The 27,874-nt window shown below is 45.0% G+C and overlaps 1 protein-coding gene across 2 annotated transcripts in view; it reads right to left on the bottom strand.

The window, feature by feature from the left end:
* LOC309343049 (cardiac-enriched FHL2-interacting protein) overlaps window positions 1–27,371 on the bottom strand; it is a 37,915-nt gene extending 10,544 nt beyond the window's left edge. For both annotated transcript variants that reach the window (XM_081864202.1, XM_081864203.1), the window contains exon 1: window positions 27,031–27,371. The gene's annotated coding sequence lies outside the window, so the exon portion shown is untranslated. The remainder of the gene's footprint in view (window positions 1–27,030) is intronic.
* Window positions 27,372–27,874: the final 503 nt, after the last annotated feature.

Genomic DNA, 27,874 nt, shown 5'->3' with positions numbered 1-27,874 from the left:
ATAATAATTCAACAGTTCGGCCACAATAAAATCTATCATCAATAAAAGTAACAGCAAATCACAGTGCATAAAATACCACGAAACATACAAGACCATGCAAAAGGATCAAACCGAAAAACAAAAGAAGCACAACTTATAAAACTATTGAAAAAATATCCCTGAACTCCTCTCTTCCCAGCTGCAACTGCTGCTGCTGCTACTGTTCTGAGAAAGGCTAGGTGGGGCAAGGTAACACAATGGTTTGTTGAGGAACAGAAAGTCTCTCTTCTCTCCTATGTAACTTGGGGGAGAAGAAATCTCCCAAACAGACCCAGGAGAAGAGCACTCTTGTCTGCTTCTCTGGATCAGTCCCCGCCCCCTCTTGAAAAATCATATGGAGCATTTTTTTTTTATCCCAACATTGGCCGGGACAAAAGAGTGGCAGGGATGGAGGATCAAAAATTTGGCGTTGTGTTTTTTGTTTTACTTTTTGCTTACAGTACAGGCATCTCCCCACTGTATTGTATTCATGCACAACCACGCATGCACGTGGTGCCAGGAAGTAGAATCATACCAGAAAATGGCAGGAGGAGAGCTGGAGAGGCCTTGTGGCTCATGTGGAGACCCTCCCCAGAGCCTGAAGAGGGCGCTAGTGAGGGAAGATGAAGCCCCAAAGAGACCTGAGGCACAGCGGGGCCTTGTTAAGATTGCTCAGCCGTCCTGCCTAACAGCAGCAGAGGAAGACGCTTTCCTGTGCGTCCTCCATCCTCCAGCCGGTCCCAGAGCTCCAGGTCTAGATATTTTGGGCTGGATTGGAGAGGGAGCTGGAGGGCAGGGGGAAAATAGGCATTTAGAGACTGCCTCCTAGATTATGGGATTTCACTTATGCTCACAGCGGCCCGGAACATAACACCTCCATAAGTGAGGAAACACCTGTAAATGGCTAAAATGTGAAGGCTTTGCTTGCTACCGAGTGGGTGATACTGTCCTAAGAGAAGATTTACCCTAGATTTACCTATGGGTACCATGGGGACGCAGGTGGCGCTGTGGTCTTAACCACTGAGCCTAGGGCTTGCCGATCAGAAGGTCGGCGGTTTGAATCCTCGCGATGGGGTGAGCTCCCGTTCCTTGGTCCCAGCTCCTGCCAACCTAGCAGTTCAAAAGTATGTCAAAATGCAAGTAGATAAATAGGTACCACTCCAGCGGGAGGGTAAATGGCATTTCCATGCCCTGCTCTGGTTTCGCCACAAGTGGCTTAGTCATGCTGGCCAGATGACCCGGAAAATCTGTCTGTGGCCAAACTTCGGCTTACTCGGCCTGTAAAGTGAGATGAGTGCCGCAACCCCAGAGTCATTCATGACTGGACTTAACTGTCAGGGGTCCTTTAACTTTACCTTTACCATGCAAGCATTTGCACAAAGCAGTGCTTGGAAACATACCTAAATTCCAACTTGCAATCTCTTATATACTCAGATCTGTGCCATGCATTACAGTGGTGCCTCGCAAGACGAAAATAATTCGTTCCACGAGTCGCTTCGTCTTGCGATTTTTCCGTCTTGCAGAGCGCGGATTCCCCGGGTATTAATGGTTTTACGAAAAAGGAAGCAAACTTGCAAGACGTTTTTGTCTTGCGAAGCAAGCCCATAGGGAAATTCGTCTTGCGAAGCACCTCGAGAAACAGAAAACCCTTTTGTCTAGCGAGGTTTTTGTCTTGCGAGGCATTCGTCTTGCGGGGCACCACTGTAGTACGTTTACTCAAGAATTACGTTCTACTCTGTTCAAGGTGGAGGGGCTTGCTTCATAGTACAGTCATACCTCAGGTTACAGGCGCTTCAGATTGCGCGTTTTCGGGTTACGGATGCACCAAAACCCAGAAGTACCAGAACGGGTTACTTCCAGGTTTCAGCGCCTGCGCAGAAGTGCTGAATTGTGACCTGCGTGTGTGCAGACGCAGCGATGCGGGTTGCGAACGTGCCTCCCGCACAGATCACGTTCGCAACCCGAGCGTCCACTGTACTTGTGCTTGGAATATCCAGTGATTGAATCTGGATAGTTTGAAGTATATAAGCGCTATCAACAAGAACACAGCAATAATCATTGGAGAAATGCAAATCAAGTCAACACTTTGGCTACACTTTGCTTCTGACATCACCATCCATCACTCCCTTTTCCTGTCTGCTAGGATAGCCATTGATGCATCGCTAGAGTAGAGGAGAAAATGCAGCAGATTTGCATATGCTAATTTAAATGTGTATATGCAAATTTGGAAATAATGGGTGGCATTCAGATGAATTTGCTCTCACTTTGTTGGCACTGCAGGCTTTCTGATGGAGAAGTTGGTATTCATTTCCTTGCTAGATTGGATGAACTGTCTTTCTCTGCCCAAAAGGGCAAGTCAAAGCCCAACAGAATAAACTACAAAAATATCAAAATTAGCTGGGGGAAAGGCAGCGGTGGTGTTATCACACCCGCCAAGAGGGGGAATTTTGTTCTCTCTCCAGGTTTGGCGTTTTCAGGTACCTTTAGAGCACATTTTTATTGAAACGTGGAACTGCAAGAATAGGGGGTGGGGAACCAGTTGCTGTCTATATGTTGTTTTGCTCTATGGGATCATGGGAGCTGCAGTTCCACAACAGATCCCTGAGCTGGACTGATGATCACAGAATCATAGAACTGGAAGGGGTCACAAGGGTCATCTAGTCCAGTGTTTCCCAACCTTGGGCCTCCAGCTGTTTTTGAACTACAATTCCCATCATCCCTGACCACTGGTCTTGCTAGCTAGGGATGATGGGAGTTGTAGGCCAAAAACATCTGGAGGCCCAAGGTTGGGAAACACTGATCTAATCCAACCCCCTTCAAGACAGGAATCTTTCACCCAACCTGAGGTTCGAACCCATGACCCGGAGATTAAGGGGTCTCATGCTTTAGCAGTTGAGCTATCTGTAGGATTCCACACTGAACTCTGAAACTTTGGAGAAATCTCCACTCTATGGCTATTTCAGAAGAACTTGGTACACTTTTGTTATAAAGTATTATCTTTTACAAAACTGATCTTAAAGCTGCTGAGTGCGATCTTGTGCCTGTCTAAGCAGAGATGAAATCAGTAAATTAAATATTTGGACATTATCAGAACACCAGATTTATGGACTAGTTCTGTTCTGCCTGTGAATTCTGAACATTCAATTCATTTTGAAACTACTATGATCAGCCCCAGCCAGCACTGTCCGAGGGCTGATGAAATTTCTGGTTTGTGCTGACTGCCCCCCACCAAACCTCTAGCGGCTTGGCGATTTGGGTGTTCTAAGCTGAAAATATGAGAAAATGTGATTGGAAAAATTGAAAATAAAACACAGGAAGTGTTTCTATATCGGTACTCCACCACAGAATGAAGGACAGAGGAATTCATACCCCAGAGATTTCGTTTAGCATCTCAAGGAGTGGCATTCATGGGTTGGCCCTCAGGGCAAAACCTACGCCACCCTTAGGTTTAGGGTTTATTTGTCTCCCACAATTAGCTTGGGGGAAAGGCTTAAACCTTTGCCCCAATCCAAACTGGATCCCAGTGAAACAAATGGGATATTTTTTGTGGCAGAGCCAATCCAGATCAGGTCCACACTAGGCGGTAAATGGTTTAAGCCCCTTAACTTCCACACCCCATGCTAAAGCAGGGTTGAGAAACTTTTCCTATAGTCTCTTTTTCATCAACCCCCCCATTCATCTACACCCACATATATCCATTCTCTTTTAACATAAACTCATTCTTTAATTCCTATGCATTCGTTCACCCCCCTCCCCCCGGTCTTGCATATAGCAATGAGGGTTTGAATATATGTGTGTGTGTTTATGTGAAGAATTTTTAAAAGGAATGGGAAAAATTTATAAAGTATTTAAGAGAACACCGTTGTTGTTGCTGTTTAGTCGTGTCTGACTCTTCGTGACCCCCTGGACCAGAGCACGCCAGGCACACCTGTCTTCCACTGCCTTTTAGAAGTCTTCCACAGACTTTTAGAAGACACCTGAAGGCAGCCCTGTTTAGGGAAGCTTTTAATGTTTGATGCATTACTGTATTTTTATATTTTGTTGGAAGCTGCCCAGAGTGGCTGGGGAAGCCCAGCCAGATGGGCGGGGTATAAATAATATATACAGTGGTACCTTGGGTTACATACGCTTCAGGTTACAGACTCCGCTAACCCAGAAATAGTGCTTCAGGTTAAGAACTTTGCTTCAGGATGAGAACAGAAATCGGCCAGAAGGTGTTAAAGAAGGATCGAACATTTTTTATGTATGCAACAACGGCAGCAAGGATTCTCATCGCAAAAAACTGGAAAACTCAAGATCTACCCACACTGGAAGAGTGGCAGATGCAGCTGATGGACTATATGCAACTGGCCGAGATGACTGGCAGAATCCGTGATCTGGGAGAAGAGAAGATGGAGGAAGACTGGGAGAAATTCAAGATGTATCTACAAAAACATTGTAATTTGGTTGAATGTTAAGAAGGATGCTAGATTATAAAAAATTGGCCACCACTAAACTAGATTTAAATTTGATGATAAGTGAGACTAAAGAAAATATAAAAATTTTTGGAAGAAGTGCTAGATTATATTTGAATGAGTGGACATGAGATTGTAAACAAGTTGATAATTTGTTTGGAAAAAAATTTTAACGATGTAAATGGGAGCGAGAGACGTGAGGGAGTCCAAAGAAGTGATGAAATTGTTGTGATAGAAGTAAGATCGTTTATTATTTGTGCATTTATATTTAAAAACTTTAATAAATATTTATATATAAAAAAAAGAGAACAGAAATCGGGCTCTGGTGGCGCGGCAGCAGCGGGAGGCTCCATTAGCTAAAGTGGTGCTTCAGGTTAAGAACAGTTTCAGGTTAAGAACTGACCTCCAAAACGAATTAAGTACTTAACCCGACGTACCACTGTATGTGTGTGTGTGTGTGTGTGTAGCCCCAATATTCTGTCACCATGAACACCAACCCCCACATGTTAGTTGAGCTGATGTTGGGGGTGTTTCTTTAAAATAAAACTTTTGATTCTTTAATTCTGTCTTCTTGGGTGGGGTGGGGCGGGTGGAGCCAACAGCTCTATGAATATAGCAAGCATAATTGACCATCCTTTTGTCCCATGCTGAAAATAGATGGGAAACATGTTAGGTTTGCTATAGATTTATCACGAAATGCTTCCCCATAATTTCCCCCAATTAAATTTATATTTTATACCTTTATTTTTTCCATTCAACATGGCCAAATATTTTCTTTGCCTTGAGGAGCAAAAAATAAAATAAAATAACGGTTGGCTCTTTTTGGATCTTACACTCATTAAGATTATTTTCATGCACTCAGCCATTGTAATCCTACTGATAAGCCCCAATTGACCCTTCCCATCACATTTTGGGATTAATGGAGCAATTAAATACTGAGGGGGCTCTGCCAGCTGAGAGAGAAGCTCACTGCTGGAGGCCTCCCCAGTGCCATTTCACCAGTGGGCTTCGGTTGGTGTTAGGACTATGATGGGGGAAGCTATGAATCCACAGGACCCCAGGACCCCATGTCCTTTTGACACACACTCCCAAAGGCCTACAGCAGCCCTAGAGCTGGTGTATTTAATATCCTCCCGTTGACCACATTGAGAGGACAAAAATAAGAATACTCCAGCTCTTACACTCACTCGCACACGGACATTCGGGCACACACACCAGCTGCTGCACTCCCCTCGGGTAGGTAAAGTTGCAGTGTAATTTACAGAACAACTCGAACCCAAGATCCACTGCGAAGAGAGAGTTTGGATCTGGCAGATCTTGGGGTCTCAGCTGGGGCCATGCCAGCGTAAGTCCCTGACCCTAGCTTAGCTGGGACTCAGCCAGTAGAACTTTTATACCCTCCAACAGTGAAGTTTCGATTGGCCGTGGCTAAAGACTACCTGCTGTAGCGCTAGCCAATAAAAAGAGGAGTTTGCTCTGACGGAGCGCCAGCTCCTGCCAATGGCGACGCAAGAGGAGGGCGGTGCTGCTTAAAAAGTCATAGGGCAATTAAAAAACAAACTCAATTGATGCCGCCGCTGCCAACGTACTTCTGGCGGTTCCCTCGCTGGGAGAAGTGAGGTTACAGGGAACCAGGCAGAGGGCCTTCTTGGTAGTGGTGCGCACCCTGTGGAACGCCCTCCCATCAAATGTGAAGGCAACAAATAACTATTTTACTTGTAGAAGACAACTGAAGGCGGCCCTGTTTAGGGAAGTTTTTAATGTCTGATGCTGTATTGTTTTTAATATTCTGTTGCAAGCTGCCCAGAGTGGCTGGGGAAACCCAGCCAGATGGGCAGGGTACATATTATTATTATTATTATTATTATTATTATTATTATTATTATTGCAACTGGAAAGCCACGGTGGAAGGAGAAAGAAGAATGGGCAACACACAGGGGTAAAGGAAAGAGAGCATCTTTTGGTTCCCCTTCTTGGTGCCACACTCTGGTGCATACCTGTCAACCGTCCTTTTTTTGGCGGGAAACTCCCTTATCCCAGCGCCATGTCCTGCTGCTGTCCCTTATTGATGATATCCTTTAAATTTCCCGGGTTTCAAAGGAAGCAGGTCCTCTCCCTCCCTCCCTCCCTGCCGGCCAGGGAGGAGGGAGGCTCCAACTGTGTTGCTTGGCTGCGTTGCTCACCCAATAAGGAGTCTAAGAACGACTGGGTGGTGGAGCTTGCATGCCTTGTGCTGATCAAATCGGCCGCGCTGCCTGGGGACTCGCCTTTGCTCAGCGCTTCCCAGCGGAGAGGTGACGGTGGTTTTCCTTGCTGCATCCCCTTTGCTGGGTTGCTGCGCTGTGGGAACCACGGCTTGAGGCTTTGTTTGGCTGCTGGCTGGGCTGTCTGCCTTATGCTTGGAGGGGCTCAGAAGGATTGGGATCAGCAGCCAGGAAGGCTTCCGTTAATCGGGAATGTCCTGCTTAAAATGGGACAATTGCGCAGTCCTGCTTAAAATGGGACATTTGCGCAGTGTTCCCTTTCAACTCAGCCTTACGACCTGGCAATCCAGCAGAATTTAGCCAGCAAAAACAGTGGTGCATGTCAAATTCCTTCAGATTCCTTCTAAATTAAGATTACCAGATTTTTTTCAATGAATCCGGGGACACTTTTCAACTTCAGTGGATTTTGTATGGGGACTGATTTGTAAATCCAGGGACTGTCCCCGGGACAGTCTAAATATTCTAAATAGCGTTTGGAATAGGGGTGAATTACACCAGCATAATTTGCACCTGCTTTCTGTAGTAGGATTGCTCTGTTATTCTGTCTGCTAGCATAGATTATTATATATATTTTATAACCTTGATCCAATAATAAAATGGAACCAAACAACATAGTTAAATTAAGATCTTTATCTTTCTTAATGTATTAATATTGCACACGTCTCATTCCATGTCTTACTAGGGAAATTAGAAGTTAAACAGCAATAATTAAGCAGCTGAAACAAGGGAGGTGAATAACTCATTTGAAAAGTTTTTTTTTTATTATAAAGTTCTGCATTTAATCTATCTGAACCAGAAGCCATAATGATACTTACTCTTCTGTATATTTTGCATTTACTTATTTCACTTTTTTGGAGGGTATATTAATATACTTTTTAAAAAATTGCTTCTTTTTGAAATGAATAGGTATCCTGGGCCCAACACAAACTTGAGCTTGGGTTGGGAGCTCATAGCATAGCTGTCAACTTTTCCCTTTTCTTGCAAGGAATCCTATTTGGAATAAGGGAGTTTCCCTTTAAAAAAAGGGAAACGTTGACAGCTATGGCTCACAGGAGGCCAGGGCAGATTTTTCAAGATGTTGGAAACAAATAATGACTGCTCCCCACATTAAATGGGGGGCGCCCTTTGTGTGGTCGTGCACAGCTCCCTGGACCCTATGCAGTTCCCATTAGCACAGGCTTGGCTTCGCTTCCCCCAGGTGGGGTACCTGGAGGTCTCTGCCTACCTCAGCCAGTTGCCCAATCCCGCCTGGGGAGGCATTGCCAAGGTGTTCAGGCCAGGTAAGGGGAGAGACCACTCTGCCCACAGAATAGGGGGAGGATCTTACCTGGGAATCATCAGCTGGCTCCAGAGCTTCTCCCACCCTACCCACCCTCAGTTAAGTCTCCTTTTGCAGGTTCACCTTTTCTCCACAGGTATGTGGGCACTGCTACGTCAGGGTCGCTGTTGAAGGGCAGAAAGGAATTTCTCTGCATTGGCAGGTTTCGCCTTTCCCGTAGCAAAACGTCACAACTTTGGAGGTTTCAGGCATTGGACGGAATCCTTTAGTCTATCTTACCTAAATATGGGTGGGCATGTAGCAGTGACCCCCCCCTTTGTAGCAGGTATCACAGGGTTCCCCATTAAAGGGGTTGTTTTGAGGGGGAAGCATTGGCCATACGCCTAGAACATGGGTAGGCAAACTAAGGCCCGGGGGCCGGATCCAGCCCAATCACCTTCTAAATCCAGCCCACAGACGGTCCAGGAATCAGCGTGTTTTTACATGAGTAAAATGTGTCCTTTTATTTAAAATTCATTTCTGGGTTATTTGTGGGGCGTGCCTGGTGTTTTTACATGAGTAGAATGTGTGCTTTTATTTAAAATGCATCTCTGGGTTATTTGTGGGGCATAGGAATTCGTTCATTTCCCCCCAGAAAATATAGTCCGGCCCCACACAAGGTCTGAGGGACAGTGGACCAGCCCCCTGCTGAAAAAGTTTGCTGAAACCTGGCTTAGAGGTTGTCATTGCTCTCCCCTGCAACGGCGGCGTAACGGGGGGGGGGGGAGGCTCTCTGCTTGAACGTATGTTCTCCAGAGCCAGCCCATCCCCCTCACAATCTGGATAGCCCTGATGTTCCCCAGGTCCCCAGCAGGGGACTGGGAGGGATATTGCCCAATGCCTGAGCCAAGGTCTACATAATAAAGTTCTGGCCAATTTTAATCCCATAGCACGTTGTCTTGAATTGTTATTCCACACGGGGCCGCCCAGGGTTTGGGGGACTCCGCCTGTCCACGCAATATCTGGAAGCCACAAGTTCCTTACCCTTGGCTTCTTGTGCCATAAAAGAACAACAAATACACCCATCTTGTTCTTTTCTCTTCTCAGAATCAGTTTTGAGAGACCAATCGCTTCTGGTTCTAAAATTTTATTTTCTCTCTCCTATGTACCTATGAAGACAATGAGTGTCAACAGTGTACCTTGCTCCCAATTCCCTGCTGACCCCCCCCCCCACCGGCTTTATACAATGAAATTTTCTGAAATGTACCCCACAATGTAAAGTTGTGGGTGAACACATCAGATGGCACAGCAATTCTTCAAAAAGCAAACAGCTCTTGTTTATTTACAGGCCAGAACTGAACTGAACTGAAGGATTCAGCCAGCCTGCTTATATAGAGCTCCACTACAATGCAACTGTAACACTTTCTGTAACTATCCAATCACTGAACGTCACTTTCAGTCCCTTATTTGCATATGTGGATCTGAGTGAAAACTATCTACAGTACACTGGTACCTCGGGTTACATACGCTTCAGGTTACATACGCTTCAGGTTACAGACTCCGCTAACCCAGAAATAGTGCTTCAGGTTAAGAACTTTGTTTCAGGATGAGAACAGAAATCGTGCTGTGGCAGCAGGAGGCCCCATTAGCTAAAGTAGTGCTTCAGGTTAAGAACAGTTTCAGGTTAAGAACGGACCTCCGGAACTGTATCCCCCTGCTGGCCTAGGGTGAGAACTTCAGTACAGACTTCCGGTCGGCGCCAGCGTTTAATGGCGGTCCTTGCCTCGAGCTCCGAGGCAGGACTGCTCCGCGAGTTCGGGTCTTACCCGCTACGGCAAGCGGGGGACCCCTAAAATCACAGGCGCTGAAGCCTGTGAGCAAGGAGATTCGGTGGGCACCTTTGCGCCCCCCGGTATCGTGAAAGAGCCTTTTTAAAGGCTCCGGAGCGGCATCGGGGCGAGCGCGGTGCTGAGGATCGCTACCCAGCTTGCGGAGTGAAGCCGCGTCGCCATTGACGGAGAGCGCTGATTCCTTTCTGAAACTAACGATTGGCAACAACAATACCCGTGAGTAAGAACGGAAAATTAAGGAAACGGGACTTTAAAAATTTAGAAGATTTGGCTGAAAACGGGAAAGGCAAAATTAAGGAAGTCAGCCTCCCGGATCTGCATGAGTAACGGAGCAATGAAAAGACTGAGCTGTACTTAAAAGGAAAGTTATTTTAAACTTTACCAGACCAGACATCGAAAGGATCTCCCCCCTGTAGAGCAGGGGAAGGGGGGGGGGAAACAGAATTAATCTAACCTGTAAAAGAAAGAAAGAGTTATGAACGGGGAAGCTTCCGCTGCCGACACTTCTGGCCAGACTGCCGGAGCAGCGATCGCCTAGAAAAGGAACTGTCAAATGAGCTGTCAAAAGATAGCGGCTACAAAATAAGACTTATTTGAAACATAATAACGGGACTTTGGTGGATTACAGTTTTAATACCATAAAGTGCTACAAAGTAGGGACTTTTGGTTGGACTTGTGCTTTTGGAACTTTCCGTTTCTTTGTAGCTGTTACCTCTGTTTGGATACAATTTCTCCCTCTAGAGGGCTTCAGTTGCATTACGGTGTATTCAGCGGGATTTTCCACTTGCAACTTTCCTGTGTGAACGACCTTGAGTTATGAGCAACCCACTGGAAGAAATTTCAACAAGAAGTAAAACAAAGCAGGCTCAAAAACAAGTTCAAAAAAGAGGTTCTATATCAGGAGCAGCAGCTGCACAAGAGAAAACAACAGCAGCATCAATGGATTCTATGACACAGGCTCTGCTCAGAATAAATCAATCTTTAGAAGTACTTACTAAGCAGTCTGCAGAGCTCACTAAACAGTCTACAGAGAACTCTAAGAAACTGACGGAGCTGACAACAAGACTAGACCTGAACACAACGACAATATCATCTAATACAGACTCTATCAATCGTTTGATCCAAGAGAGTACGGAAACAAGGAAAATAGCTGAGAGTGCCAGGACCACTGCTGAAGAAACCAAGGGAAAATTTGCGCCTATTGCAAAGAAAGTACATGAACATGATGCAGCTTTAGCCCTATTGGAATTGGAGAGGAAAAGCAAGAACCTGAAACTGAGATTGGTACCAGAAGAGGAAGAGGACAAGCTTGGGGAATTCCTTACAGATAAATTTCAAGATTTCTGGAATGATGAGCTAGATGGAGAGGAAGATGAATTTGTAATAACTACAGCCTTTCGGATTGGCAGGAAGCAAGGCAAGAAACCAAGAGATTGCTTAATCACCCTGAGATCAAAGGAACAAAGAGATAAAATATTGAATTTACATTTCCAGAAGGCCTTGGTCATTAAAAACTCCCAGATACAGATCTTCAAGGATATTCCTAAACACTTTTTGGAGGTTAGAATTCAATTTAAAGATTTAGTTGATTTACTCAAACAGAACAATATTCCATTCAGGTGGGAATTCCCACAAGGGCTGTCCTTCAACTTTAAAGGGAAGAAAATTAAAATAAAAACAAATCAGGATAAAGAACTTTTTCTGGAAAGAAACTTAGAGGATCTTCAGAAAGGAACTGTTAGTGAGAGGGAAATACCGGACATTTCAAACCTATCATTTGGATTGAACCAAGCACCGACCGAGGAGGAACAACAACTTGGTGCAGTCGGTGGAAGAGGTACCCAGTAATAAAAATGTCTCTGCAACTCTTGAGTTGGAATTGTAATGGTCTAAACCATCCCCGAAAAAGGGGCCAAGTGTTTCATATATTAAAGAAAGAACACTTAGATGTAATTTGCTTACAAGAAACCCACATTACCAGGTCACACAGAAAACTTCTAACAAATAAGAGACTAGGATTAGAATTTATCTCATCACACAGAGTCAAGAAAAGAGGAGTAGTGATTTATGTTAAGGAAAAATTCGAGCCAAAAATGATCTTTAAGGACGAGCAAGGAAGATACCTGGCAGTGGAAATTCAAATTCAAGGAGAAAAGATTTTGATTGTTGGAGTTTACGCACCAAATGAGGGGAAGGCTGAATTCTTCAAGAAGTTGCATGAGACTTTAATGGACTTTTTGGACCTTAAAATTATAATGATGGGCGATATGAATGGAGTTGTCTCCACAAACATGGACAAGGCCCAAAGACAAGTAATATCCAATGATGGAAGACTACCAAAGACTTTTTTTGAACTGACTGACACTATGGACCTGATTGATATTTGGAGAACTAGGAACCCTCTGGAAAAGGAGGGGACTTTTTTCTCTGAAGCAAAAATGACATGGACTAGAATCGACCAAATATGGATTTCTAGTAATCTGGCATCAAGGGTTAAAAAAACAGAAATTTGCCCAAAAACCTGCTCCGACCATAATGCTGTGAAGATGGAAATGAGACTGACAACAGCTGGAACCTTTAGATGGAGAATGAATGACACTCTTTTTGGAGATGAAGAAATTTCTAAAAAGGCCCAAAAGACACTTAAAGACTACTTCGAGATAAACCTGAGATCAGATGTCGAAAAAAGAGTAATTTGGGATGCAAGCAAAGCCGTGATGCGTGGCTTCCTAATACAACAGAATTCAATAAAGAGGAAAAAACAGAATGAGAGGAAAGAGAAAATTTGGAACCTAATAAAAGAAGGGGAGAAGAAACTGAGATCTAAACCTAAGTCTCATGAGATTTTAAGAGAAATAAAGTTTTATCAAACACAATATATGGAACTGATGAATCAGGAAATAGAATGGAAAATAAAACAAATGAGGCAAAAGACCTTCGAGTCAGCAGATAAATGTGGGAAGCTACTGTCATGGCAATTGAAAAAGAGACAAAAGCTGAATACGGTGACATCACTCGAAGTAGATGGGAAGTTTATTAATAAACCAAATGAGATAAGTAATTGTTTTCAAAGTTTTTTCAAGAAACTGTATAAACAAGGGCCAAAGAATGAACAAGAGATAGAAGAATTTATTGAAAAATACGGCCTGCCAAAAATTTCCGAAAAAAACAGAAGGAGTTTGAATGAGAAAATTACAGATCAAGAAATAGAGAGTGCCATTCAGGATATGCAACTAGGGAAATCACCAGGACCAGATGGACTAACTGCGAGATACTATAAAGCATTGAAGGAATGGTTAGTACAACCATTGAAAGAAGTTTGCAACCAAATCTTGGAGGGGAAAAAGGCTCCCGAATCGTGGAAGGAAGCATTCATCTCACTTATACCGAAGACAGAAACTGAGAAACATCAAGTCAAAAACTACCGCCCTATATCACTTTTGAATGTGGATTATAAAATTTTTGCAGACATTTTAGCAAAAAGATTTTAAAAAGTTTTGTTAGAGGAGATTCACAGGGACCAAACAGGCTTTCTACCAGGTAGACAATTGTCAGAAAATGTGAGGAACATTATAGACATTTTGGAACTTTTGGAAACTGATATAAATAGAAAAGCTGTGCTGATTTTTGTGGATGCAGAGAAAGCCTTTGACAATATTTGCTGGAGTTTTATGAAGAGGAATCTCCAAGGGATGGGGGTAGGCCAAAATTTTGAAAACGGTATAGGTGCAATATATTCTGAGCAAAAGGCTAAACTAATTGTAAATGGTATGGTCATGGACGAGATTCCAATAGAGAAAGGGACACGACAGGGATGCCCAATATCCCCCCTATTGTTTATATCGGTACTGGAGGTTTTCCTGAATATGATTAGAAGGGACCAGCTGGTTAAAGGAATACAGGTCGGAACTAAACATTATAAGTTAAGAGCATTTGCAGATGATCTAGTTTTGACATTACAACAGCCAGAAGCCAGTACAAAAAGAGTTTTGGAATTAATTGAAATATTTGGTCAAGTAGCAGGTTTCAAATTAAATAAGCATAAGACAAAGGTGCTGGAAAAAAATCTAACGATGGGGGAAAAAGATAGTTTCCAAAGAGAAACTGGTTTGGAAATTGCAAAAAGAGTAAAATATCTGGGGGTGAATTTAACATCTAAGAATGTGAACTTATTTAAAGATAATTATGAGAAATGTTGGCTGGAAGTGAAGAAAGATTTCGATATATGGTCTAGGCTGAGACTTTCCTTGTTAGGCCGAATTGCTGTTATCAAGATGAATGTATTGCCGAGATTGTTATTTTTGTTCCAGACATTGCAAATTTTAGACAAGATGGACTGTTTCAAGAAGTGGCAGAAAGATATATCTAAATTTGTCTGGCAGGGCAAAAAACCCAGAATAAAATTTAAGATTTTGACTGATGCAAAGGATAGAGGGGGCTTTGCCCTGCCGGACTTAAAACTTTACTATGAAGCAGCAGCTTTTTGCTGGCTGAAACCATGGCTACTTCTTGAGAATACAGATATTCTGGATCTGGAAGGTTATGATAACAACTTTGGTTGGCATGCATATTTATGGTATGACAAGGTAAAGGTACATAGAAACTTTAAAAACCATATTGTCAGGAAAGCACTGTATAATGTATGGAACCGATATAAAGATTTGTTAGAGAGTAAAACCCCCAGGTGGTTGTCACCAATGGAAGCCAAGGCGGTAAAAAGACTGAACATGGATTCAGACTGGCCAAAATATTGTGAAATTATAGAATATGATGGTGAAAAGTTGAAACTACAGAGTTTTGAGAAATTGAAACCTAAAGTCCGAGACTGGTTACATTATTACCAGATTAATGAGACCTTTAAGCAGGACAGGAAACTAGGATTCCAGAAGGAGAGGTCAAAGTTAGAAACAGAATTGCTAGAACCCAATACTAAGAATTTGTCTAGAATGTATAATTTGCTGCTAAAATGGAACACACAGGATGAAACGGTTAAATCAGCCATGATTAAGTGGGCACAAGATATTGGTCATGATATTATGTTTGCTGACTGGGAGCAGTTATGGACCACAGGTATTAAATTCACGGCATGTAGTGCCTTAAAAGAGAATATAATGAAAATGATCTATAGGTGGTACATGACCCCAGTCAAGCTTGCAAAGATATATCACTTGCCCAATAACAACTGTTGGAAGTGTAATGAATGTGAAGGAACTTTTTATCATCTTTGGTGGACCTGCCCGAAGATTAAGGCCTACTGGGAAATGATCTATAATGAAATTAAGAAAATCCTTAAGTGGACATTTGTAAAGAAACCGGAGGCTTTTCTCTTGGGCATGGTAGGCCAAATGGTTCCAAAGAAAGATAGAACATTTTTTATGTACGCAACAACAGCAGCAAGAATTCTTTTGGCAAAGTATTGGAAGACTAAAGAATTACCTACTCTGGAAGAATGGCAGACCAAGGTGACTGAATTTATGGGACTGGCAGAGATGACCGGCAGAATCCGTGACCAGAGGAGAGAGACAGTGGAAGAAGACTGGAAAAAATTCAAAATCTATCTTAAAAATTGTTGTAAAATTTCGGAATGTTAAGATGTCAAAGGATTGGATATAAAGAATTACAGCTGTAAAAATTGAAACTTAAAAAACTTTAGAGAGAATTAAATATAAAAAGGGATGAAGGATTGCTAAAAAATTTTAAAACAAGAATGCAGTGAAGGGGAGGTTTGGGGAAGTTGTGTTATGTTTGTTTGTTTTTTGTTTATGTTGTAAAATTAATAAAAATTATTAAAAAAAAAAAAAAAAAGAACTTCAGTACATAACAGACAAGGTCAGAGTGGACTCGCCTTCTCACCAGCCTCCAGCTCCCAACCCACAAAGTCAATCTGGCAAACCACAACAATTGGTGGTATCAAAGGCTGCTGGGAGATTAAGGAGAATCGACGCAAACCTATTCTGTTCCTTTCCCGAAACAAGTTACCCGTCATAGCAACCAAGCCGAAAATCAGGCCTCAACCCAGGTTGAAATGGGTCTTGATAATCCACTTCTGCCAAGTGCTTCTAGAGCTGGCCAGCCACCAGCTGTCAATCACTGTCAACAATAGGCTGCTGTAGCATTACAAGCTGTTGGGTGTCTGTTATGTATCAGTGAAGCCAAACCCAGCATGAGGACAGAGCGAGGGGAGTAAACAGCACCTGCTGCACTGCTATTTGTCATGCAGACACCCTACTGGGCAAGAGGGCTGTCATCCCCCTCCATATGACTTATTTGCAGAATCCACCTTTCTCAATAGAGATTCGCAAGCGGTGCCATTTTATGGATGTATTCATCCATGTATGAAAATATCCAGCTTGCTGGAATCTGGCAAGCTGCTGCTGTGCCAAAACCTGCCCTCCAATTTGCCACAAATTTTATTCAGTGGCAAAAGAGACCTGCCTTTTTCACAGGGCGCCTTAGAATTTCTTTCTAACATTGGTTGGTTTCAGGGTTGAGCCTACTTTATCATTTCAGGGGGGCAAGGTTGGTATACGCATTTTTCTTCCCATTAGACATTTCTTCAACACACAGCAGCCTCCCCAGGTGCCTGAACTTCCTGATTTTTTAAAAAAGTCATGATTTATTCCCCTGGTTGTTACGGAAGTGTGGGAGTGCTTCCTTTTACATTTCTGCACTGATTTCTTTACAAGTAAGAATTCTCTTAAAAACAAAAAACAAGCTGTAGCCTGATACAGACCAGACAGCATCCCTAGCTTCTGCACTTACAGGAAAGCCCAGCTGAGGACATAATAGAGGGACGCAGGTGGCGTTGTGGGTTAAACCACAGAGCCTAGGACTTGCCGATCAGAAGGTCGGCGGTTCGAATCCCCGCGACGGGGTGAGCTCCTGTTGCTCAGTCCCTGCTCCTGCCAACCTAGCAGTTCGAAAGCACGTCTAAGTGCAAGTAGATAAATAGGTACCGCTCCGGTGGGAAGGTAAACAGCGTTTCCGTGCGCTGCTCTGGTTTGCCAGAAGCAGCTTAGTCATGCTGGCCACATGACCCGGAAGCTGTACGCCGGCTCCCTTGGCCAATAAAGCGAGATGAGCACCGCAACCCCAGAGTCGGTCACGACTGGACCTAATGGTCAGGGGTCCATTTACCTTTGAGCACAGGCACCCAAGAAGGCTGTTGAGTTCAGAGATAATTTGCAGAATAATATGAAGGAAACTCACAAACACCCCTTGGCCACTTTGTAAGTAAGCTGACCGCAACAAAAACCACACACCCCATCCACAATAGTTTCAATGACATTTACCCTCAATTCCAATAAATTTTGAGTGCAGGTTGACCAGTGCTGCCAGCCCTGAAATCAGAAGTGAAAAGGCAGTGCTGGTAAAGTCATTCCTTGACTTAGATGGTACAGCTGTCAGTCACAGAATCGCATTCGCGGCCCTGTCTGTCTGCCTCCTCACGCCTCTCTCTGCCTGGCATTGCCCATTCATGAACAGCTGGGGGGCGGTTACAAAAACTTAGAAGCCATTCCAACACCCCAAAGTGGTCTCCAAGTCCCAGAGCCCCAGAATACTTTGGAATCTAGAGGCCTCTGATTCTGAGGAGGTCTGAAAAGAAAATTTGCCATGGTTAAGACATAAGCGCTACCCTTAATACAGTGGCCCCTCATATCTAAAACCACAACATAGCATAGCCTCCAATTTTCCCTATTTTTCAGGAACAGTCTCAGATTTACAGAAGCCATCCCAGTTTCTGATTTAATCCCAGAATGTCCCACTTTTCCTTAGGGCGTCCCTATTGTCATCAGATAAATATTGGAGGGTATGGAGTTATGCCACCCCTGAGCCAAGGAGATAAGTAACTATACAGCCTTTAGAAGACATCTATAGGGAAGTTTTAAAAAATGTTTTTTAATGTTTTTATATATGTTGCAAGCCACCCAGAGTGGTTGGGGCATCCCAGTCAGATCATAAATCATAAAAATATTATCATTATGGAATAGGATAAGTTTTTTTTAAAAAAATGTTTAATATTTTCATATATGTTGGAGCATCTGGGACAAACCAGTCAGGTGCGTGGGGTATAAACAATAAAGTTGTTGTTGTTATAGAATAGGACGTCTCTATTATAACTGGAGAAATGTTGGAGGGTACGTTAAGCATGATGAATAAATGGTTAAAAGGGTGCATCGTTTTGCCTCTTTTTTACACATTTTTATGGTGCTTTGAGAAGGGGGTTGGGTTGCTTTCGACTAATTGTGGAGTGTACCATCTCTTACGTACTCAACGGCAATCTTTTGTGGCTTGGACCAGTTCACGGTCTCACAGATGCCGCAGTGGGCCGGAGTGTGTGTGTGCGCGCGTACGCACATGCGCAAACACTATTTCCGGTGTTCCTTCCAGTGCGGAGGATGTGTGCGCAGCTTTTCATTGGCTGCAGGAGCTTCCTGCAGCCAATGGGAAGCCAGCTAGCATCGCTGAAGGCAGTCCCCGCTCTGCTCCACTCCGGTTTAGCGCAGTGCACGGGAGCCGACCGAGCAGGAGGCAGGGTCCATGGGTCGGTGAAATGACCCCCATGGGCTGGTTGTGGTCCATGGGCCTTAGGTTGCCGACCCCTGCAGTAGACATACTGGAACATCCCTGCAACACCCTTATTCTCACACAACTTTTCTCACGCTAGTCTGTCCGGAAGGCATGTCTGCAGATCAATGCCATATGCATGTGCAGGAAAGTGGTGGTTACTGAGCGGCGAGAGACGAATTTTGGCACATACTCAGTGCACCCTCCTTAATTACTGTTTTGACCAGGGCTGAGGCCTGACATTCAGAACCGGTTCCAGGCCCACCGCCAAGCCCGGCTTCAAATGAACTGCTATCTGCGAAGCTTTATTTATAATTAAAAGTAACCTGCCACTGTTCAAGCTGACTCCTTTCGGTTCAATCTGTGCACCTGCTGCTGCCACAAATAATTCCACTCCTTTCCACAGTCATTCCGCTGTTCTGGCCAAGGGGAGCAAAAAAAGGGGGGCTGCAGCTGTGATTGACAAGCAATTAAGAAGGAGGGACAGAGAGGTCCTGCCCCTTCCGTTCATAGGTCATAACAGGGGCAGAAGGGCTCTCCTTTATTGCCGTCGCTTGTCATTTGCAACGCGGCCTTTGCTTTCATTGGCTGGAACGGGAAAAGGAGGCGAGGAGGAAGTGGGCCGACTTCTTATAGAGAAGCCAGCAGCCCCACAAGTTGTTGTTTTCCTTTGTAAGCGTAGCATGATGTTGGGAACGTGGAAGTTTGCAAACTTGCGTTCTACCCAGGCATAAAGCATGCAACCCCTCCCAGTGTACCTATTTTCCAGGGACAGTCTTGGATTTACAGAAGCTGTTGCAGTTTCTGATTAGATCCCAGAATGTCCCACTTTTCCTTAGAACGTCCCTATTTTCTTCAGAAAAGTGTTGGAGGGTACAGAGTTCTCCAACCCCTGAGCCAAGGGGATGAATAACTCTGCAATCTTTAGAAGACATCTGAAAGCAGTTTTTTAAAAATGTTTATTGTTTCAATGTGTTTTTATGTATGTTGGAAGCTGCCCAGAGTACAGTGGTACCTCGGGTTACATACGCTTCAGGTTACATACGGTTCAGGTTACAGACTCCGCTAACCCAGAAATATTACCTCGGGTTAAGAACTTTGCTTCAGGATGAGAACAGAAATCGTGCTCCAGCGGCGTGGCAGCAGCAGGAGGCCCCATTAGCTAAAGTGGTGCTTCAGGTTAAGAACAGTTTCAGGTTAAGAACAGACCTCCGGAACGAATTAAGTACTTAACCCGAGGTACCACTGTAGTATAATAATAATAATAATAATAATAATAATAATAATAATGGAATAGAACACCCCTCTTTTCATCAGAGAAATGTTGGAAGGTATGAGCATGGATTCTAGATCAGGGTTGTCTTAAGCATATGTGGTGCCGGGGTACAAAGATCTGCCCAGCAGGCTCCCCGCCCGGTTCTCCCGCCCGGTTGCCCAGTTCCAGGTGCACTGGAGGGCGGAACTAGCTGGTGGCCTCAGCGTCTCACTAGCTTGGTCGCCTCATGGCACAGAGCCGCCCACAGCAGAAGAGCCCGTCACGGCGCTCCGACCAATGGGCAGACTCTTCCCCAGACTCAAGTCTTGGGCCCCGAACTCTTGGCCTGTGTGCTGGTCCTGAGGGTTAACTGTGCGTCGAGGTCCGAGTCCAGTCCGAGGTCGAGGGTGCGGTATGGAGGCTGCCCGTCAAAGCTGAAGCAGGGTCCAAGGCAGGGAGTCGGGCGAGGTCAGGAACTTTGGCAGGAGAGCAGGACAGGGTGCAGGCAGGAACAGGCTACCAACAATATTGCTCCCGCAACCTGGGACTGGGGCTACCTGGCTTTTATCTGCCCCAAGGCATAGGGCGGTCCCGGTGCACAGGTGACTCGCCTCTCCTGGCCTGGAGGTGAGCACTCCTCCTGCGATAACTTAGTTCCCTCTGCCTCTCTGCCCTGAGCCTCTGCAGCTCAGGAGAGGCTGGAGGGTTACTGGACCCAGAGGCAACCTCAGCTTCCCCTGACGGGGCTGAGAGTGGAGCACCTGCAGGCAATGGGTCCTCCATCACCTCAGGGGCCAGAGCAGACTCAGCTGGTGCCTGCACCTGAAGATCCAGCACAGGTGAGGACCCTTCAGGCTCAGGCTCCAGCCCCGGCTCACTTGGTTCTGGAGGCGGGGAATCCTGTGCAGGCTGGGATTCCTCAGGTTCAGCCTCCAAGTCCAAATCCCAGGCCATCACAGCCTGGCACCCCTGAGAGCCTGGCGCCTGGGTGCCCTGCACTCCTAGCGCCTATGGGTAAGACGGCCCTGCTCTGGCTGTTGCTCAGTTTTTTGGCAATCTTCTCCCAAGGATAAAAAAAGCTGCGGGCTGGATAAAGGAGCCAACTCCTGGGGCCAAGATCCCTTTGCCCCCCCCCCCGTAAAATATTTGAGGGGCCCAGGGCCCCACAAAGTTGATGGGCACATCATTCAAATGGTGTGTGTGCACGCAATGAATTGTGCAGTGCAGGCGGGGCTTACCTGCGGCCCCCCCCCCATATTTTATTCAAGTTGGCACCCCTGAGGCTGGAAGTTGATGAAAGGAAAGGTAGAGAAGAAATTTCATGCAAAAAGCCGTGTTGCCCTTGGGAAGAGAAACTGGCGGGGAGGCTGAGTGGGGAAAGGGCCCCCCCACCTCCAATGTAAAGGTGGCTGAAAGAAATGGGAGAGAGGAGGGGGGTTTCTGTAATGCAGCAATAGGAAGTGGGAGAGACCCATAGCAAGATTGGCCATGGGACCAAGAAAATGTGGGACCTGGCTTTTTTTAGTTTTGCACAGAGTCGTTGACCTTTTTTTTCCTTTTTCCAAAATTAAATAATAATAATAATAATCAAGTTTTTGAGCTATTTTTAAGGAAATTTGCCAAAATCTACACTTCCGACATGGGTTGCCATAAATCCAGATTTTCCCAGACATTTAAGCAATTTCTGCCCGGATACTGTTCCTGATGGCCCAATCCTGGCTACGTCCTGGAATGAATGAATGAAACTTTATTTGCTTCAGCCGTTGGCCATCTCAATAAAACAACAATACAATATACAAAGAATAGAAATAAAAAGTCAATTGTATAAAATACATTTCAGGGTTCTGAATCAATAGTCAAATAGTGGGTCTTATTCTAATTGCCCCAGTTAAAAACCTTGCAACCTTTGCTGTCACCTTTCGCTATGTCGGGGAAATTCCGGACGTATGTGGCGAAGGTGGTATTATACAGGTGTGCTCTGTTAGGGAGCTGGACCATAAAGAAGGCTGATCGCCGAAGAATTGATGCTTTTGAATTATGGTGCTGGAGGAGACTCTTGAGAGTCCCATGGACTGCAAGAAGATCAAACCTCTCCATTCTGAAGGAAATCAGCCCTGAGTGCTCACTGGAAGGACAGATCCTGAAGCCGGGTCTCCAATACTTTGGCCACCTCATGAGAAGAGAAGACTCCCTGGAAAAGACCCTGATGCTGGGAAAGATGGAGGGCACAAGGAGAAGGGAACGACAGAGGACGAGATGGTTGGACAGTGTTCTCGAAGCTATCAGCATGAGTTTGACCAAACTGCGGGAGGCAGTGGAAGACAGGAGTGCCTGGCGTGCTCTGGTCCAGGGGGTCACGAAGAGGCGGACACAACTAAATGACTAAACAACAAACAAGGTTTCTGTGCTGACTTACAAAGCCCTACACAATTTGGGACCAGGCAGTTTTGCCTCCTCCATATCATTTGGCCTGGTCATTGGGGTCAGCTCATGAAGCTTTCTCCCCCTGGTTCTGCCATCAGGGGGAGAAGTAAATCTTCCTGTAGCAACCAGAGGAAGGGGGAATTTTCTGTCACAGCACCCTCTCTATTGAGCACCTCCCCTCTGAGTTATGGCAGGCAGCCTCCATTGATGATATTGTGTTGCATGCTGAAAATTCGTTTATTGTCCTAAACGTTGCTAGTAATTAAAACCAGTTGGATTTGGATTTTCCATTTGTACAATTGTGATTATATAGGTGTTGGTTTTATTGTGTGTTTTTTTTACATTGTGCTGCTCACCACTTTGCGATTCTTAAATGACAAGTGTTAGGAAATATGTTAAAATAAAGTAAAATAGTTTTCTAAGTTCTGTGAGGGCCAAACTTACATATACAGCAGCTCTCATAAGCCCCAGGTTTTTTCCTTACTGTGTTCAGCTCTTTTTGTTCATTGCACATAGAAGCCAGCACTTTTTCCTACATGCTCAGTTTGCCCTTGTATTAGCCAAACCCAATCCTTTACATCTAACATATAAAACTGTACAGGCAACGTGTGCTATTCAGAAGTAAGTCCTATTGAATCCAGCGGGGCTTACTCCCAGATAGGTGAGGGTAGGATCGCAGTCAAAGTCATTGTTTACTGTACAGTGATACCTTGGGTTACCAACGCTTCAGGTTTCAGACGCTTCAGGTTATAGACTCCACTAACCCAGAAATAGTACCTCAGGTTAAGAACTTTGCTTCAGGATGAGAACAGAAATCGCGCGACTGCAAGAAGAACAAACCTATCCATTCTTAAGGAAATCAGCCCTGAGTGCTCACTGGAAGGACAGACCCTGAAGCTGAGGCTCCAATACTCTGGCCACCTCATGAGAAGAGAAGACTCCCTGGAAAAGACCCTGATGTTGGGAAAGATGGAGGGCACAAGGAGAAGGGGACGACAGAGGACGAGATGGTTGGATAGTGTTCTCAAAGCTACAAACATGAGTCTGACCAAACTGCGGGAAGCAGTGGAAGACAGGAGTGCCTGGTGTGTTCTGGTCCATGGGGGTCACGAAGAGTCGGACACGACTAAACGACTAAACAACAAGTCTCGAGACACAGCAAGGGAGCAAAGTTGTAAGCAGAGCAGATTAACCTGAGGTCATGCCCTGCCCGAAACTGCTAATCTGACCATGCTTGGTTGCATGCCAAGCTTTTCCAACCTCATCTCTCCATTTTCTTGGTCCCACATGGTTCTCAGGAACTTTCAGCTGAGCTCCAGTTATCACCAAAGCAGACATAATCAAAACAGAATGTACATGATGCTTAGCAGCTCGAGGCAGCAGATAGGGAGACATAACACGGTGTTTGGTTTCCCAGGTTTTGGCTCCTGCTCCAAGAATTCAGTGATTCCTTGGGTCAGTCACTGCCATAACCTTCAGCTTGGGTAAGCTGGCGGGCAAATATTTTGCCAGCTATCTGTTGGAGGGAGGGAGGGAGGTCAGGCTTTTTGCCTAATATGAATACACATATTGAATGTCCTGATGATAAGTCACACAGAAGGGTTTATGAAGTTAAATTTAACTGTGTGTGTGCATGGGAGCACAGGCTGAAGAGGAGATGATTATTTTCTTCAATTGTTTGTCAGGCTTTTTGAGAAGCCTGACTAGTCTCTGTTGTCAAGGCCGCTAGCAGGAGAGTTGCCCTTCCCCACCAGGATTGAGCCTGATACTTTTTGCACGCAAAATCTGTGCCCTTAGGACCCCTTCCATCTTCTGGGCTGAGCCCTGGTGCCTCCAGACCAGTTATTAGACCCAAACTGGTCACATTTTGAGGGGGCAGTAGTAGTTAGTGGGTTTGACACAGTACGGTTTTGAAGCATGCTGGGCTTTCTGTTGTTGCTGGAGTCATGATTAAAAGCTGCTAGTTGAAAAAGAGAAGGCTCTTTAATAGTTGTGTAGCAGACAAGCTCATACCCTCCTACATTTCTCCGATGAAACTAGGGACGTCCTATTCTACAATAATATTAATGATAACCTTATTATTTATAACCCATCCATCTGACTGGGTTCCCCCAGCCACTCTGGGTGGCTTGCAACATATATAAAACATAACAAAACATTAAACATTTAAAAAACTTCCCTATACAGGGCTACCTTCAGATGTCTTCTAAAGGTTGTATATTTACTTGGCTCGGGGGGGGGGGGGTCACATAACTGCATACCCTCCAACTTTTCTCTGATGAAAATAGGGATGCCCTATGGAAAAGCAGTACATTCCAGGATCAAATCAGAAACCGGGCTGGCTTCTGGAAATCCAGAACATTTGGAGGGTTTGCTGTAAATACCACTTTTACAGAAATGTTAAGCCCTCTTTTTCAACCTGGGTGCCCTAGAGGTGGTGGCAATGACAACAGCCTAAATCAGCCCCTCTCAGGAGAGCCAAGTTGAAGAAAATGTGGGAGGGGCAGGTGTCACATGACACAGTGCACCCACACCATTTGAATGGCAATGCCCATCAACCTTGGGGAAATAGCTTCCCTCAAATATTTTAGGGGTGTGTGAAGGGACCTCAGCCCCCTAGGAGCTGGTTCCTATGGCCCCCCCAGAGATGGAGGCTTGAGCTTGTTTTGGTGGCCATGGAGCAAGGGTGCTGGAAGAAGGAAGAAGTTGCATAGTATACCAAGGACCGACTAGAGTTATTTAGTGGGTCATGGCTGTAAGGCTGGAAAAAAATGGTGCTCTTGGTGTCGAGGGAAAATGCCTGTAACCAAATCTTCCCCTTAGCCCCAAATCCAGCACACTGGGTACAGCTGCTGCAGACCAGGCTTCCTCAACCTTGGCCCTCCAGATGTTTTGAGACTGCAATTCCCATCATCCCTGACCACTGGTCCTGCTAGCTAGGGATCATGGGAGTTGTAGGCCAAAAACATCTGGAGGGCCGAGGTTGAGGAAGACTCTCCAAGTGTCCCTGTTTTCCGGGGACAGACCTGGATTTACAGAAGCCATCCCAGTTTCTGATTTGATCCCGGAATGTCCCTCTTTTCCTTAGGCCATCTCCATTTTCACCAAAGAAATGTTGGAGGTTATGGAGTTACGTGGCCACCAAGCCTAGGAGATAAGTAACTATACAACCTTTAGAAGGCATCTGAAGGCAGCTCTGTAGTGGGAAGCTTTTTAAAAAGTTTTATTATGTTTTTATATATGCTGCAAGCCACCCAAAGTGGCTGGGTTACCCCAGTCAGATGGGCGGAGTATAAATAATAAAATTATTATTATGGAATAGGTAAAGGTAGAGGGACCCCGAACATCAGGTCCAGTCATGGCCGACTCTAGGGTTGCGGTGCTCATTTCGCTTTATTGGCCGAGGGAGCCAGCGTACAGCTTCTGGGTCATGTGGCCAGCATGACTAAGCCACTTCAGGCAAACCAGAGCAGCGCACGGAAACGCCGTTTACCTTCCCGCCAGAGCGGTACCTATTTATCTACTTGCATTTTGAAGTGCTTTTGAACTGCTAGGTTGGCAGGAGCAGGGACTGAGCAACGGGAGCTCCTTTAATAGGTGGAATGGGATGTCCCTATTTTCATCAGGGAAATGTTGGTGGATATGTGATAACAGATCTCATTAGGTGACTTGAGACTTCCGAACGTTAGCCTCCTTCTCAGGGTCTCCGGGACAAGAACTAAAGTCTCAAGGCGAGGTAATAGGAACAAGTGGGCACACGGTTGTCAGCTTGGCTTGTGTGCTTCTACCATTACTGGCCTCCCCTGCTCATCAGACCACATGTTGGTCCCATGACAGAGCAAGTGCTGTCCACATCTCGGCAGCTTCAAGCCCGTGGCCTACAAGGCACAACTCTCACATGATGCTCTCTGTCTCTCAGGTTCTGTGCTTATAGGAGCCTGACAGGCCTAGCCTCAATGCCTTTCTAGTCTTCCTTTCAGGGCCATTTTGGACAATGACCCTAAGCAACGTTGTTATTGCCACTCCCAAGCAAAGCCGTTGCCATAAGAAAATAAGAGTTTCCAACGGCCACCCGCTTGTATCTTGCTGCACTGGCAGAGAAGCAAAAATGTTTTTCTTGCTCATCACAGTAACTCTATATCTACACCATTTTGTGTAAGACTATTAGTTATTATAATTTCTATAGTGCAAGACACATTACGGAATACAAGAGGACAGGGGTTTCCATAATCTGCTTGTATATTACAAGTCGGAATAACGAAACACAGTTTTTGTGACCTCAAATCTTGGCATCTGGACCTCAGAGGTCCAAGCTGTTGAGGATAGCTTTCCTAGATTAAAGGGAATACCGTTGAATAGTCCCAGTAATACTATCCTTGCTTCATAGGTAATTAACTGACATAAGAATATCTAACTGACATTAGACCAATGTCTGTCTAGACAAATGTTTGTGTCACACTGTGTGTCCAACAGCATTGTCCACACCCCAGTGTAATACACATCTGAGATTTATGAAAGTAAATCTTCAGCTAGAAAATAAACCTAAACATGATAAACCTTGCTGTGCAGCCTTGGTTCATATGTAGTGACACTTGAACAGCCCACTCCTATGCACGTTTACTCAGAAATGGGTCCCACAGAGCTTACTGCCCCTTGCTCTCACATATATGCATGGAATCGTAGCCTTAATATCTTTACATTTGATTGCAACATTGGCTTGGATAAATCAGAGCAAAAAAATCTATCCACCTGGAAGACAACTTCCCTGCTTTTCAGCTGAGCTCAAGAGATCTGGCCTGATTTTGGGGGGGGGGGGAATAATAATAAACTGTTTCGTGTTTGGCATCTGATCGGTTTCACATGATGTGCTTCCATGCTGCCCTTGCGCCCACAGCCGAAAGCACACATCACAACACCCATGCAGTTCCTTGCACCTTACCTTCTAGATCCAAGTGTTTTGATCAGAGGCGGAGGGCCACGGTGCTGTCTTCAGCTGAGCCAGCTTCCCAGCACATTTATTTCCAAAGTAGTTCGCTTACCCCTCAGACTTCCTGTATGTAAGTCATATCCTTTTGTGTGAATGAGAACAGTGGTTTTTCGAAGTGGAAGCAGCCAAGACGTTCCCACTCCCCTCAAGATCCGCCCAAATAGGTGAAACGAAGCGAGAAATCAAAGTCCGTAAAACATACTTAAATATATCTTAGGCAAGGAGGAACCAAGTGTAGAACATGGTTGGGGAAGAGCAAACATACGTATTGGAATAGCCACGCAGTGTCAAGTAACAAGCAGGCACTCACAGGCTATTTTTACACACAGCTTCTCCGCTGGCAATGCTTCAAAGATAACTGAGTGACAGAATATAATGTTCTGCGATTGGCCAGCCCCCAAGGGTGATTCAAACCATAAACCGCCGCATTTTCATGCCATCGGGTGGCGGGCGCAAATGTTTTCATGAAAGTCATCATTAAAAATAATAAGCCAGAAATGTGCCCATGAGTTATGCACATGATTGTCTTCGTGGTGTCATTTCATAAATAGCCCATTTCATCATCAGGGCAGGACAGATGTATCGCGGTGCTGCATTCTCCCAGACACAGCCCTGCCTGCCCTTCGGAAGCCAATAGAAAGAGCGGCTTTAATAGGAAAGACGCTCAAGCATTGAGTTTCATTCTGAAGGTTGCAGTAAAATATTAGATAATGAGTGGATGTTGCATGTCATCAGCAAGCCAGGCTTTGCTCTTGCAAACAGGAAACGGGCTGTTCCCAACCTGGATCAAAGCAAT

Source organism: Podarcis erhardii (genome assembly GCF_964252035.2).
Source record: "Podarcis erhardii genome assembly, chromosome: 5".
NCBI classification, from domain to species: Eukaryota; Metazoa; Chordata; class Lepidosauria; order Squamata; family Lacertidae; genus Podarcis; species Podarcis erhardii.
This window is presented reverse-complemented; position numbering and strand designations above follow the sequence as displayed.